Raw genomic sequence first — 11,677 nt, forward strand, 5'->3', positions numbered from 1 at the left:
ATCTATTTTCTGTTTCCTTTAGTTTTACTTTATATGTAGTTTTATAATATATCAACCCAGTCCCTAAATTAGCATTATTAGTTAGGCTACTGCCATAATTAATTTGGCACTAAATAAATTAGTTTTACATTTGTTTATTATTTAAAAGTATTTAATAATTGTTTTAGCCCCTGTTTTTATTTAGTTTAGGCAATTAAACATTTTGAAAAAGGTTGGTTCCAACACCCAAAATAAGTTAGGGATTATTTGCCACATGATGATCATTTTAGTTTTCATGTTTGAGAAGTTTAGAATTTCACTTATTATTTGAATTTGAATTTGAACCGGATTTGGATCAACGTGAGATTAGTAACAGTAATAGTGATGACATGGCATCATTAGCAAAGGATCACTGTAGCTTAATTACCCGGGCGTCACAGTGTGGCACGGACGGAACTGGGGGCGGGGCGGAGAAGAGGAGAGAGCAGCGCTGATGGGGGCGTGGATTGATGACGAGGACGAGCAGTGCTGTGTGGATAAGGGAGCTCTCCGGTGGGGATTTTTGTCTATTTTTTTATTGATTGCACACCGATCAAAAGCTGCTGGATTGATTTATATTTCCAGTCGATGATTGTGGACCATGTTTTTTTTATCCCATGCCCTTTTGTTGTAGTATTTTTTTTGGGTGATGCCACATAAGTTATATTATTGCTGTATTTAAATATTGATATTAGTATATGTAGCAACAGACTGTCGGGATGGTAGCTCTAGCCTCTGCCAACGTTCTAAAAATGTAGCATCCGTTATACTGATATTAAATGTTTTTGGATGCTTCTTTTTCTTGAGCACATACTCCCGTCCATGGTCTCCTTGATCTAAGGATCTGCTTATTCTTAATTATCGATTTGATTTGTAGGATTTACATCAGATTGGCGCGATTTGATGAATTTGAATTGTTTTATGTTGGCCATTATAATTTTTGTGTGCTACCAATTGCAAAGAAAATGTTCTATATGAGCACTGATTTATAATTACATGCCGTTGTTTGTTGTTACTGATGAGTTTAATGTCCGTGCCAAGCCGTTCGGCGTGCGCCGGATAGAGAGGGGGCCGAGGGAGCAAGCGTCCGGTGGATGGAGAACATGAGGGGACGAATGGCGCGATGTATGTGTCCTTGTGGATAAGGGGCACGCAGCACAATGCGTAGTGGGCGGTGGGTAGTAGACAGTAGTGGGTGCTAGATGTTGTGCTGCACAGACCCGAAGTTGCTAGACGTGCGCCGATTACAACTTGCTGTTATTTGTTGATACAAATACATTATCTGATATAATAATTACTTCAATAAAAAATAAGATTCCTTTTAGAAATTATAATATGTACTACATACAGAGCAGGGAAGATATTTGGGGCTCACCGGTACATGTTGACCATCAAGATATTTCTCAACTCTGGATGTCACCTATGTCTTGGTGAGATAGGGAGGAGAGAGGGAGTGATGATAGCGAGAGTATGACAACGGACGGCGCATCTTGATCGTGTCCTGTTTCACCCTGCACGACAGCTGGGAGGGAAGCACTCCCCTCCGTTGTACCATCTATTGATCCCGCGGCCTGCATATCCCAATCATGGTCCCCAATGAGGCTAGGTGATAATGTCTTGGTAAATGGTCATGTTGACGTGAAGGGTGTGCTCCTACTACCGTCGGCAATGTGTCAACAAAAGAGCGCCAAGCATTGTAAACTCTTTATTTTCCAGCCATCATTTTTTTCAAGTGGGAAAGTATAAATATGAATAAATGTTAATAGGGATTGAGAGATATAGGAATTAATATATGATCTATTTGAATCTGCTACACGTATACAAATGATGCACAATTATTTTCGCATCAAAGGAGTAGTCTTTTGATCTACTGAACCAATAAATGTTTAGATTTTTGTTACTATTTTTACACATGATTTTTGAATATTAACAATTTATTACGCATATTCCAATTTCTTTAGGGCGATTTGAAGGGGTAGGTTTTATTAGCAGAGAAGAAGATTACGAACTTTTGGGGTACAATGGGGTCTTCATAAATGGGACCCTTATAAGTCCTACAACCAATTTTAATTGGAAATTCACATTATTCACTATGGTAGGTAAACTATTGAATACCACACGAACTCTCATATTTATTTTATACCCGTTGCAACGCACAGGCTTTTTTGCTAGTATAAGTTAAAGAAGGGGTAAACGGCTCAAATCATGTTCAGTTGTTTTCCAGTGAGCCGAGCCGCACCGACACTTCTTGTTCGCCATAGCACACTGAAGCCCAGCCAAGTCAGGAGGTCAGCAGGCTTTAGGTCTTTCGGGAGAGGGGATGGGCGAGATTGGGCTTTATGCTGAGTTTGTTTGTGATTCTACTCGTGTCCAAACAACGCCCGATTAATTGAGAAGCGCTTTTGGGAAGGGAAACGTTTGGAGACGGTGCGCCGGCTGAAGCTTCGACCGGTCGCCCGCTACCTCGTGCTCCTGTGTCGATGAGACCTACATCCGCACCCCATCTGCTGCAGCCCAATCTCGCAGGCGAGGACGCAGTCCACCCCCGCATCGCGTCCCTACCCCGCTGCAGCCCAATCTCACCGGCAAGGCCGCCGTCTACCCCCGCATCGACCCTCTACCTGCGGCAGCCCAATCTCCCCGGCGAGGCCGCCGTCCACTGCACGGCCGGCGATTTCCCCACGCGCACGACACATCCACCCCCTATCTACAGTATTCACGCGCGCGCATCCCCTCCCCCTCCTTCCGGGCTGTGTTTGGGCCACCACAAGCTTCATCGCCGGCGGCCAAGCGCTCCCTCACCGACCGCCATGGCTGCCTGCAGCCATGCCCGGATCCTCCCGCCTATACAAGTGTTGCAACCGTCACCTAGAAAAGCTTCAACAGCCGTTGAAAAAAGCTTCAACCATAGACATAGAAAGCTTCAATGGCACTGCACAACAAGGGAAAGCTGCAACCGTTGTTGGATTTTGCTACTACCGGCAAAGCTTTTTGCTACATCCATCAGGCAGAGCTGCGACCTCGCGAGGACGACAATGATTTTTTTGCTGCAACCGTAGCAGGATTTTGCTACTACCGTTGGAGGTTTTTGCTACATCCATGTAAGGCGGAGCTGCGACCTCGCGAAGGTGGCGACGTCGTTTTTGCTGCACCCATAGTTTGATTTTGCTACTACCGGTGAAATTTTTTGCTACATCCATTCAAATGGTGTTGATTGACTCACGGCCACCGTCGACGTATTTTTCCTGCAGCGAGCATCAATGGCGAGGGCGGCGGAGCTACAACCTTCATCGTCAAGAGCTGCAATCGTAGGTGGAGCTGGTGCATTGGTCGAGGCGAGAACGAGGCCGGGAGGGTGGGGGACCGTTGACGAGGACGGCCGGCGAGGGCGGGGTCCGGTGGGTGACGAGGATGACCGGCGAGGGTGGGGACTGACGACGGGGACGACCACCGGAGGGGACAGGAGGCGCGGCGTCGTGCTCCCCGAGCGGGAGATGCGGATCCAGGCCGCCTGCGCGAGGAAGAAGAAGCTGGGGGCGATCTATTTTTTTTTGCCTGGATCCAACGGCCGCCTGGCTCACATCCGATGGCCTGGGCTGGACCGGCCGAAAGTTTCGGCCGGTGCGCCGGCGCCTATAAGCGCCCTTTTGGGAAGGGTTTCTGTCAAGCCAACATGAACCACGAGGTATTCGCTTGGGCTACAGCCGGTGAGAAGTGGATGTCGCTGGTTGAGCTGTGAGAACTGCTGAAATCTGAGATGGGCTCTAGGCCCATATTACAATTTCTGAAAAATCTCTAAGGTCCCATGTGGGTTATATGGCACTAGGTGTGGTGGGAAGTTTAGTCCCACCCCGGAAGTGGAAGGAGAGTTGGAGTGGTTTATAAGGGTTTCTCTTCTACATGCTATTGGAGCTTGAGAGAAGAGGCCCTCGCGCACTCCTCCTCCGCCGCCCGCCTCGCCACGTCGCGACGCGACGCGGGTTGCGGGATTGAGCCGAGCCGAGCTCACACCTAGCCGCCACGAACAGATCACATCTGCTCACGCGCACGCCCACCGTCGTTCCTTTGCTGCTGCTGCCGCCTGTGACTCCGTCCCGTCCGCCGCGTACACGGTCGACGGGAGAGCAGGTCTCCGAAACCACGCCCTTCTGGTTCCTGTACGGGGTGAGGGCGAATAGGTTTTTGGGCAGCGATTACGCGACTGCTCGCTTCCGATCGTCTACTTCCTCTACGTCCGCGTCGCCTTCATCATCACCATGTCCACCGACGCCGATCGTGCCGCCGCCGAGAAAGCTGAAGCCGACAAGAAGGCCGCCGAGGACGCCGCTGCTGCCACCAAAGCCGCGGCCTCTGCGTGGCCTACTGGAGGGTATAACTCGTTTATCCCGCTCCTGATTATTTTCATATTAGCAGTACTAGCAGTATGTGTAGATTTGTCTACTGTTTGCTTAGTACGTGCATGTTTAGATCAGAGTCAGTACGTCATCAACTTAGTCAATGCCATGCTAGTGATTTACTCATGGATTAATTTAATTGAGAAATTGCCTATTTACTCAACAATCCAAAAACCTATTATGTGTAGGAATTTCTCGGCAAGTGGCTTTGCCGCTGCACTGAAACCGGATAAGTTTACCGGTACATACTTCAAGCGTTGGCAGACTAAGACCACGTTATGCCTCACGGCTATGAACGTGTTCTGGGTCACCGGTGTCTCCACGGGAACGATTGCTCCTGAACAGGAGAAGGCGTTCAAGGAGGCTACCGTTGTGTTTCTCGGAGCAGTTCTTAGCGTGATCGGAGATAAATTGGTCGACGCATATTTACATGTGCATGTCGCCAAGGACTTGTGGGAGGCGCTCGAATCTAAATTCGGGGCTGCCGATGCAGGGAGCGAGATGTATATTATAGAGCAGTTCCACGATTACAAGATGGTTGAAAACCGTCCTGTATTGGAGCAGGCTCATGAGATAATATGCATTGTTAAGGAACTTGAGCTTCTCAAGTGTGAGTTACCGGGCAAGTTTGTCGCGGGCTGCATAATCGCTAAGCTCCCTAATTCCTGGAGGAACTTTGCCACCACTCTGAAACATCAGAGGCGTGAATTCTCTGTGGAGGATGTCATTGGCCATCTGAGTGTTGAGCAGAATTCGAGGGCAAAAGACTCGCACGGAAAAGGGGCCAAAGGGACTTCTGTTGCCAACATGGTGAACCAGAAGAACTTCAACTCCCACAAGCCCAAGGGAAAGAACGGTGTCCAACACAATACCGACTTTAAGAAGAAGGGTAAGAAGACCTTCAAGAAGAACAAGAAGGACGAGGGCTGCTTTACTTGTGGTTCGGTTGAACATTGGGCCAACAAGTGCCCAAACAAGTACAAGAAGTCAGGACAGGACTCCAAGTCTGTCAACATGATTGTGGGCAACAATGAGAATGGTGCATCTGGGTACGGTAATTTATTTACTGTTTTTTCAGTGTTTCAACCCAACGATTGGTGGGTGGACACAGGTGCAGGTGTTCATGTGTGTGCTGACATTTCATTGTTCACTTCTTACCAGGTCACAGGTCACGGGTCCGTATTGACCGGGAATGGCGCGAGTGCTTCTGTTCATGGTGTTGGCACGGTCGATCTGAAGTTTACTTCGGGAAGGATCGTGCAGCTGAAGAACGTGCAACATGTCCCCGCCATCAAGAAGAACCTCGTTAGTGGCTCCCTTCTATGTAGAGAAGGGTTTAAGTTGGTTTTCGAGTCTAATAAATTAGTTGTTACAAAATATGGACTCTTTGTTGGAAAAGGTTATGAGAGCGGAGGGATGTTCCGCCTTTCCCTCGCAGATTTTTGTAATAAAGTCGTGAACCATATTCATTCGAATGTTAATGAATCTGAAGTTTGGCATTCACGTCTTTGTCACATTAGTTTTGGTGTTATGACGCGGCTAGCCAAGTTGGATTTAATCCCGAGTTTCACTTTAGCCAAAGGTTCTAAGTGCCTTTCATGTGTGCAAGCTAAGCAACCTCGCAAGCCTCATAAGGCCGCGGAGGAGAGACACCTGGCACCATTAGAACTCATACATTCTGATCTTTGCGAGATGAATGGTGTGTTGACTAAAGGTGGAAAGAGATACTTCATGACATTGATAGATGATTCCACTAGATATTGCTATGTGTATCTGTTAAATACTAAAGATGAGGCTCTACACTACTTTAAAATCTATAAGGCAGAAGTTGAAAATCAACTTGAAAAGAAAATTAAATGAGTCCGGTCAGATCGTGGTGGAGACTACTTCTCGAGTGAGTTTGATTCCTTCTGTGTGGAATACGGCATTATTCATGAGAGGACGCCTCCCTATTCACCCCAGTCAAACGGGGTTGCTGAGCGGAAAAACCGTACTCTAACTGATATGGTTAACGCCATGTTGGATACATCGGGTTTATCCAAGGCATGGTGGGGGGAGGCTATATTGACGGCATGTCATGTCCTGAATAAAGTTCCGACAAAGGATAGTGAGATCACTCCATATGAGAAATGGGCAAAGAGAAGGACGACACTCTCGTACTTGCGCACTTGGGGCTGTTTGGCGAAAGTCAACGTGCCGATCCCCAAAGAGCGTAAGCTTGGACATAAGACCGTGGACTGCATTAATTTGGGCTACGCTAAGAACAGCGTTGGCTATAGATTTCGAGTAGTGAAATCTGAGGTACCTGACCAGAAGATCGGTACAATTATGGAGTCTAAGGATGCTACATTCTTTGAGGATATTTTTCCTATGAGAGATATGCAAAGCACTTCTAGACAGGAATCTGAGGAGACTCCTGAACCTGCCATCCCTATGGAATATTATGAACAAACACATGATGAAAATCCTGAGGAGGATGACGAGGAAACCCTTGGTAGGGGCAAGAGACAAAGGACTGCAAAGACCTTTGGTGATGATTTCTTCGTGTACCTCGTGGATGATACTCCCACTTCTATTTCAGAAGCGTATGCCTCTCCAGAAGCTGACTACTGGAAGGATGCGGTCCGTAGCGAGATGGATTCCATCATGGCTAACGGGACATGGGAGATCACTGACCGTCCCTATGGTTGCAAACCACTGGGATGTAAGTGGGTGTTCAAAAAGAAGCTTAGGCCCGATGGTACGATTGAAAAGTACAAGGCTAGGCTTGTGGCCAAGGGCTATGACCAGCAAGAAGAGGAAGATTTCTTTGATACTTATTCACCTGTGGCTAGACTGACCACCATTCGAGTATTACTCTCGTTGGCAGCCTCACATGGTCTTCTCGTCCATCAGATGGATGTTAAGACGGCTTTTCTAAATGGAGAGCTAAAGGAGGAAATCTACATGCAACAGCCTGATGGCTTTGTGATAGATGGTCAGGAAAGAAAGGTGTGTAGGTTGATAAAATCTTTATATGGCCTGAAACAAGCACCTAAGCAATGGCATGATAAGTTTAATACAACTCTGACATCTGTTGGTTTCGTTGTTAATGAGGCTGACAAATGTGTATACTATCGCCATGGTGGGGGCGAAGGAGTTATACTGTGCTTGTATGTTGATGACATACTGATATTCGGAACAAACCTCAAAGTCATTGAGGAGGTCAAATCGTTTCTATCTCAGAACTTTGAGATGAAAGACCTTGGTGTGGCTGATGTTATCTTGAACATCAAGCTACTGAGAGATAATGAGGGTGGGATCACACTTCTGCAATCCCATTATGTTGAGAAGGTGTTGAGTCGTTTTGGATATTCGGACTGCACACCATCTCAAACACCATATGATCCTAGCGTATTGATTCGAAAGTCCAAAGGCATGGCTAAAGATTAATTGAGATACTCTCAAATCATTGGTTCACTGATGTACCTAGCGAGCGCAACGAGGCCTGACATCGCGTTTGCTGTGAGCAAACTGAGCCGGTTTGTTTTCAAACCGGGTGATGTACATTGGCATGCTGTTGAGAGAGTTATGCGCTATCTGAAAGGTACTATGAACTATGGACTTCACTATACCGGATACCCGTCGGTACTTGAAGGGTATAGTGATGCGAATTGGATCTCTGATGCTGATGAGATGAAGGCCACAACTGGGTATATGTTTACTCTTGGAGGTGGCGCTGTTTCCTGGAAGTCTTGCAAGCAAACGATCTTAACGAGATCGACAATGGAAGCAGAATTAACGGCATTAGACACATCTGGTGTTGAAGCGAGATGGCTTCGAGATCTTTTGATGGACTTGCCATTGGTTGATAAACCGGTTCCGGCTATCCTTATGAACTGTGACAATTAGACTGTCATCACCAAGGTGAAGAGTTCAAAGGACAACATGAAGTCCACCAAACACATAAGAATGAGATTAAAAGCTGTCAGAAAATTAAGAAACTCCAGAGTGATAGTGTTGGACTATGTCCATACGGCTAAGAATCTGGCAGATCCCTTTACAAAAGGGCTATCACGTGTTGTGATAGATAATGCATCGAGTGAGATGGGTATGAGACCCACATGAGTTGCCATGGTGGTAACCCAACCTATGTGATCGGAGATCCCGTGAACTAGGACCTGAGAAAACAAGCCAGTGGTGAACTGAGGAGAGTAACTATACTAACCCACTCCATTGGAGATGCAATACTCTCGATACTGTATGGTAGGATGACTATGGTCTCAATGTGTTCCAAAGCTTATAAAAGCAAGATGCTATCCTACAGAGCAATCTTTGGAGGAACACACCTATATGAGCCCGACTGCTGGTCACAGTCTATGAGATTGGGGTGATCTCTAGTAAGCTCATGAATAGGCCAGGAGTGTGACTTATATGCTCCACCCGAGGGGTCAGCCTTCGGCAGCCTAGTACTAGTAAGACATGTAGTGAAACTTCTTTACGCCAAACTGACAATTCAAGGCATAGTCCATTGTTCAGTTGTGAAGGAGTGTAGCCACTTGTTCTAGGTGAAGTTCAACCTTAACAAGTATTCACTGAAACACTGGTATATCGAAACAACAATTGGAACAGAGGACACAATGGGCCCTCGAGATCTGGTGGGGGATTGCTGAAATCTGAGATGGGCTCTAGGCCCATATTGCAATTTCTGAAAAATCTCTAAGGGCCCATGTGGGTTATATGGCACTAGGTGTGATGGGAAGTTTAGTCCCACCCCGGAAGTGGAAGGGGAGTTGGAGTGGTTTATAAGGGTTTCTCTTCTACATGCTATTGGAGCTTGAGAAGAGAAGAGGCCCTCGCGCACTCCTCCTCCGCCGCCCGCCTCGCCACGTCACGACGCGCCGCCGGTTGCGGGATTGAGCCGAGCCGAGCTCACACCTACGCGCTTATTTTTGCCAGTCACTAACGGAGAGTTTTCTGACAGCTGGGCCACGATCTGAGACATCGGATCGTGGGCTGTCACGGACTCGGACGTGGGTCGAGCCCACGTCTCTCCACGCGGCTGCGCCTATAAGTATGCGGTGTCTCCTAACCCTAGCCGCCACGAACAGATCACATCTGCTCACGCGCACGCCCACCGTCGTTCCTTTGCTGCTGCTGCCGCCGGTGACTCTGTCCCGTCCGCCGCGTACACGGTCGACGGGAGAGCAGGTCTCCGAAACCACGCCCTTCTGGTTCCTGTACGGGGTGAGGGGCGAATAGGTTTTTGGGCAGCGATTACGCGACTGCTCGCTTCCGATCGTCTACTTCCTCTACGTCCGCGTCGCCTTCATCATCACCATGTCCACCGACGCCGACCGTGCCGCCGCCGAGAAAGCTGAAGCCGACAAGAAGGCCGCCGAGGACGCCGCTGCTGCCACCAAAGCCGCGGCCTCTGCGTGGCCTACTGGAGGGTATAACTCGTTTATCCCGCTCCTGATTATTTTCATATTAGCAGTACTAGCAGTATGTGTAGATTTGTCTACTGTTTGCTTAGTACGTGCATGTTTAGATCAGAGTCAGTACGTCATCAACTTAGTCAATGCCATGCTAGTGATTTACTCATGGATTAATTTAATTGAGAAATTGCCTATTTACTCAACAAGAACGCACTGGGTGGACAGATATTTCACATTGCTCCATGACAGCAGTCTGCTTGCTATCATCTTGGTATCCTCCGATCCCTCACATAACCAAACATTATAGACATGCTAGTACTACTGAATAACAGCATGGCCGAGAATAAGTAACCAAGCACAAAGATTGGTTGCTAGCTATATTAGCTAGCTCGTTGACACACACTCTCAGCTGGGAAGTGTAATCAGTGGAAGGTATATACTGTATATATAGAAGCTTTGGTTCCTGCATCAAGGAATGATACACACATATAAGCATGAGTACATGGGAACTCTGGTGCATATTTGCATGATAATTAAAGTCTAACGTGCGTGAGAACATCACACGATTGTTCCCCACAAAAGCCAACATGGCCATTTTGGAGAAATTAGTCATCACAATTTTGCAGCATGCGTGTCACCCTCTCTTATTTCCCATTTGCTTTTTCTAGTACTTCATGTTGCTTTCAATTGCAAGAGAGGAAATACGCCGGATAAGCATGGGTAATGTACAATGCATATGACGAAACAAAATAAATAACCTCATTCTCATTGTCCTAGACAATTGAAATATCTCACGTGAATATTGTATGATACATGTACAAGTTATACATATCAAGAGAAGTGTAACAATATTTTGAATGTGGCACTGGACTGCTGCAATATGCTCAAGTGCCAAATATCCCATCTGCCCATCATTTACCTGGGTCTACCACTAAATTCTAAGAAGGCCCGTAAAGTGGATTTTCAAAGGTTGTTGGATATAATCAAAACAAGGTTAGCGACATGGCACGCTTCCGTGCCGACACAAAGTGGTCGCCTTATCCTTGTGCAATCGGTTCTCACCTCTATGGCAATTTTTCGTATGCTCTCCCTTGACCCTCTACCTTGGGTGCTAAAAGAAGTTGACAAAATTAGACAAGCTTTTCTTTGGAGGAGATCAGAAGTTGTTGGGGGACTTTGGCTAGTTAAATGGAAGGTCGTTTGTCGCCCTAAAGATGAGGGAGGTCCCGGACTCTTGTCTTGACGCCATGTGTTCTACGATGAAGTTGAGAAGGGCATGACTTGCTCAAACTAATCTTGATGTCCCTTGGCGTCACCTAGGTGTGCTGCTTGGGGCTGAGGATCGTCCAATCTTCAACTCATTTGCCAAAGAGGAACCTGGAAATGGTGAGTCCATTCTTTTTTCGTTTGATGGTTGGCTCAACGACACTCCTCTGGATGCCATTGCCCCGGACATAGCCAATTCGGTACCAAACAATATTAAATCCGTCGGAACGGTTGCTTGTGCTAGGTCTAGTGGCTGCTGGATAAGGGACATTAAGGGGCCAATAAATATGGGAGCACCTACATGACAGGTGCCTAAAAATATTTCACGTTTCAGTCAAATTGTCCTCTGTCCATTGGATTTGCATCCAAAGGCTGAAAACCAAGATCGTTGTGATTCTTTTCCTTCCCGTCAGTTTTATGTATGGCGCAGCAGCCTATACAAGTAGTATTATACGTTATCCAATGAACTTGCTAAAATTTCTCCTTTATGCGTACAGACACACTATGCTTGTAAATCACTGTATAAACATCATGATGTACACAAATTTTCTTAACAAGTATATTTTCTTGCACACACATACA

This window comes from Triticum dicoccoides, chromosome 5A (genome assembly GCF_002162155.2).
Source record: "Triticum dicoccoides isolate Atlit2015 ecotype Zavitan chromosome 5A, WEW_v2.0, whole genome shotgun sequence".
Classification (NCBI taxonomy): Eukaryota; Viridiplantae; Streptophyta; class Magnoliopsida; order Poales; family Poaceae; genus Triticum; species Triticum dicoccoides.